The sequence below is a fragment of the Sturnira hondurensis genome, unplaced genomic scaffold (assembly GCF_014824575.4).
Source record: "Sturnira hondurensis isolate 20B ecotype Veracruz unplaced genomic scaffold, ASM1482457v3 Scaffold0000925, whole genome shotgun sequence".
In the NCBI taxonomy this organism is placed as follows: Eukaryota; Metazoa; Chordata; class Mammalia; order Chiroptera; family Phyllostomidae; genus Sturnira; species Sturnira hondurensis.
This window is the reverse complement of record NW_028073556.1, coordinates 244,986-249,651: the sequence shown is the minus strand read 5'-3', so window position 1 is coordinate 249,651 and position 4,666 is coordinate 244,986. Positions and strand designations below refer to the sequence as shown.

At 38.1% G+C, this 4,666-nt stretch overlaps 1 pseudogene; it reads left to right on the top strand.

The window, feature by feature from the left end:
• Window positions 1-2,007: 2,007 nt before the first annotated feature.
• LOC118994602 (olfactory receptor 4F3/4F16/4F29-like) lies at window positions 2,008-3,997 on the top strand (annotated as a pseudogene).
• The last annotated feature ends 669 nt before the right edge of the window (window positions 3,998-4,666 follow it).

The following is a 4,666-nucleotide window of genomic DNA, read 5'->3' as shown; positions in this document are numbered from 1 at the left end:
TTCGTATAAATGCTGGCATTTTGTATTAGTTTAACAAATTGAAACTGGAAAAATTGGCATTCATGCTGCCCGTCACTACCAGAAGCAGTAAGTAGAGACAGGGATTGAATTTTTATAGGTGTTCAATCTATTCAGATGTTGGCAATGTGGGAAGATGGTAGGTTATCAACTTAACATCTCATCTTAAGCTTTCCATTTCATAAGGAAAAGTATGTATCGGGTTTGGCAAAACATTTAGTTGAATAAGAGTTGCAGTAAAGCCAAGATTTTCTTAGTAATTCTTTATCTATTGATCAACAATTCTTTATCTGCATCACAAGGGGTCCCTCCGTGATGCACAGTGGCTCTGATACCATCTCCATAGCTTGAAGACCCCCTTGTGCACAAGGGCTGAATTGCTCCTGGACCTCCTAGAGCCACAGGGTCATGCATTCCAGTTCCTGGAAAAACAGTTTTCCACATGCATTAATCACATGAGCCTATTAACTGTGTCGGAAGTTATAATGTTTAACTCTTGAATTCTAAGAAAAATTATACTTTTAATTTAGATTTTACTCTCCTCTCTTAAGTTATTTTCTACAGGATCTGTAATTTCCGGATCAGGAATCCCGAGACCTGGGCTCTAGGACCCAGTTCTGGCACTAGTCTATGAGCAATTCAGCTTACATTATTAAATCTCAGATTTTTCATGTGAATAATCGTCAGTTTGGACCAGGCCCTTCTTACATTGAAGTGTTGATATGATTCTATTGGGTGCTTATTCCTCCCAGAAAATTTGCCTTGTTTTTCATTGGTTACTGGATGTCTCTGGCCCTCTTCCAGTGCCTCCAGTCACTGACCCATGCATTTTTACCTCTCAGTCCTCTTCAGCGTATCTGCGCCTCCCACAGTGAAGAACACAGGTGGTTCCCTGTTCCCCAGGCCAGACTAACAAACTTCTGATGACTGCAGAACATGAGACTAAAGAATTGGGTCTCTTAACACTGGGTTGTAGGCTGAGAAGGTGAGAGTAGAGTTATTTGATTTAGTTGAGTATGGACAGATTCAGCTTGGTAGTGGTGAGGCAGAATTGGGGTCAGGCTGTAGTGAGAACTTCTGGAAGTTTGGGCCAGAGGGTGTTTTAGGATCCATGAGAACATGAAATTGACATGCATTTTTTGGTGAAAAGATTCTTCAGTTTTCTGGAGCTGACTCTGCAAAAGGAGAAGGATGTTAGTAAGCCTGTTCTTCTGCATCCCAGCACCTTCTAACGGAATAAAACTGCAGGAGCTGTGTTCAGGGTGCACCCTCTACTTGGAATTGACTATGGTGGGTATTTGGACACAAAACAGTGGAATCATCTCCACCCATCATCTGCTCTCCTTCCATACACAAACATACTCTAAATAAAAGGGGCAACAACCCTTGAGTACCAACTTTAGGTGCATGTGATCAAACTAAGGAGAAATGAGCTTGAATAACTAAGGAGAAAGTTCTGTTTTGCTCCCTTATATTGTTATTTGACATTCTTTTGATTTCAAAATGGGCTACAGCTTAAAAGTACAAGTGATCTTGAAGGTACAACATATATGCATGAATTTCAGATCAATAAGCATAGTGGTATCAAATATGAGAGCAGTTTATAGTAAATGGAAGGACTGAATACCTTAAAAGGATGGAGCCACCACTGAACTGGGAAAGGGAGTAAGTGGGTGAGGCTGAGGCTCTGGTGAAGGAAAACTTAATATTTTAATGTTTCCAAGTGCTGGTCATAGGCACCTTAATATGTGTGAATGCATAGAAACTGTTTGTAGATATATTTAACATTCTTCGTGCTAATATAAGCATATGTTTTTAGCAGAAAGTAGGGTAAATTCCCCAATATTTTTATATAGCCTGGGCTTGGATAAAAGCCTTTCAGGGCCAAGTGCCATCTCCAGAGAGTTATTGAGTAGTGCCAGTAGAGTGTTATATATAATTTTGATAAAACTTTAAAAAATGGTAAGATTCCGTGGGTGAACATTAGGGATGTTATGGTAAGTGAAATAAACAAGTCAGCAAAAGACAAATACACCATGATCCCACTTACATGAAGTATCTAATGTAGTCAAATTTATAGAAACAAAGTAGACTGGTGATTACCAGGGGCTGGGGGATGGGTGGAGGACGTTGTTTAATGGGTATAGAGTGTCAGAGCTGCAAGATGGAAAAGTTCTGAAGATCTTTCCACAACAGTATCAGTATACTTCATAGTAGTGAAGTAGATGCTTAAAAATGGTTAATACAGTGAATATTACATCACGTGTTTTTTTCTATAATGAGAAAAATGGGAATATTTGGAAGGGAAGTAAACCTAATCTGACTTGAAAAAGAATGAAATTCTATGTTTGATAAGGTCCATAATCTCTCTCTTTTACTATAGCTGCCTAGTTCTGATGTTAATATTGTCCAGTTTCATTGATCTGAAACTCAGTCTGCATCTTATCCTGTCATTTGTTTCTTCTTTATTCATTCCCATCTCATGTTTCAGAAACTCTTATTTCTAGATACTGATCCATTGAAAAACAACAATTTTTCCCCAACCTTATGCTATAAGGGTAGATTGTATGGAGAGAAGACTATTAAAAATGGCCATGAAAGGGAGGTGAATTTTTTATATGGGAAAGTAGGGTATGATATACTATGTATAACTACACAATTTCCCTTTGGACGTAATGAAATAATTTTTTTTCTCTAACCGTCTGTCTGCCTTTGCAAGTAAGTATATTTTCTTGCTTATATATTCTCTTTCTTGCTGCAGGCACATGCCTAATTCCCCAATAATGTTAGTGTATAAGAGATTATGCTGCTAGTTACAATCATGATATGATGTCTTGACTTATGTTTATATCACTACCACCACCACCACCACCATCATCATCATCTTGCAAGTGTGAAGAGTTGGATATCCAGATAGTTTTCACTTTTAAGGTGAATAGTGCAACACAAATAATTAACACCACTATCATCCAGAATAATTAGTTCTTTCTTATTTTCTTAGTGGCCATAATTTCAGCCACATCCCAGTTGGGTGGATAAAGGGAAGGGGGAAATCACTCAGTTGTGTCTGAGTTTGTGTTTCTGGGACTCACCCACTCATGGGAGATCCAGCTTGTCCTCCTGGTATTTTCCTCCATGCTCTATGTGGCAAGCATGATTGGAAACATGCTCATTATGTTTTCTGTGATCACTGATATTCATTTACACACCCCATGTACTTTCTACTGGCCAGTCTCTCGACGTGGGAGTCTGCTCCATTAGTGGCCCAAATGATTTATGAACTCTTCAGATAGGGTAAAATTATCTCTTTTGGACGCTGTATGGCTCAGATCTTCTTCATCCACTTCCTTGGTCTTTCAGAGATAATGCTACTCATCACCATGGCCTTTGACAGACATGTGGCCATTTGTAAGCCACTCCACTACCTGACCATTATGAGCCCACAGATGTGTATTTTGTTTACACCTGCTGCCTGCGCATTTGGTATCAGCCACTCATTGTTCCAACTAGCATTTATTGTTAACTTGCCCATCTGTGGTGCTAATATACTGGATAGCTTTTACTGTGACCTTCCTCTGCTCCTCAGCCTGACCTGTACAGACACCTACAGATTGCAGTTCATAGTCATTGCCAACAATGGGGTAATTTGTGTTGTCTCTTTCTTTGCACTCATCATTGGCTACACTGTCATCCTGTTTACTGTTTGGAAACACTCCTCAGGTGGTTCACACAAGGCCCTCTCCACTTTGTCAGCTCACATCACTGTGGTTCTTTTGTTCTTTGTACCAATCATGTTTATCTATACTTGGCCACAACCCAATTCACAGATGGACAAGTTTTTTCACTCTCTGATGTTGTGCTCACTCCTTTTTTAAATCCAGTCATCTACACATTTAGGAATAAGGAGATGAAGGCAGCAATAAAGAGATCTTTCAGACAATTAGTGATTTTTAGAAAGATTTCATATATAATGTTATAAGGTCATATCATCATGTAGTCCATATCTAAAATTTAGAGTTGTTTTGGCAGTGTATCAGTAATTGATTTGCATCACCACACTTTTTAAGACTCCTGTTATTTTTTAAGAGGAATGAATATTTGGAGAAATAAAACTTTAATTCAAAAGTTATGTTGATTCATATCGGATAGCACATATGTGTACTAATTATAGTAATTTTCTCCTTGTTGGTTCCTGAGTTTCTCCTTTCTCTGAAGATTTTTCAGTTATTATTGTCTTTCAATTTACCAATATATTTCCTCATAATCTGTCTCTAGAGGCAACCAAAGTGATAATTATTCACTTGCAACTGTTAGTCACCAGTTTTGAACAATAATGCCTTTTTTTTTCTTTTGGTGAGGTGGAAAACATTTATACCTCATTGTTATTCAAGCCCATTAAAAGTATCAACTTCCTTTTTCTGGTTTAGAAAAGAGAGTTACTTTGTTGAGCAGGAGAGTTTTGTCTTCAGATCCTTCAAATAGTTATGAACAACTTGATTTTAGACTAGAGGAGTAGTAGTCTCTCATTTCATTCTGTTCTGCCTTTGTGCTCCCTTTCTTGCTGTTCTTTCTCTCATATAAATGACCATGATGACTCAAAATTTTTTTCTATTTGTGATGTAAACCCTTCTGGGAAGAACTTTGGAAA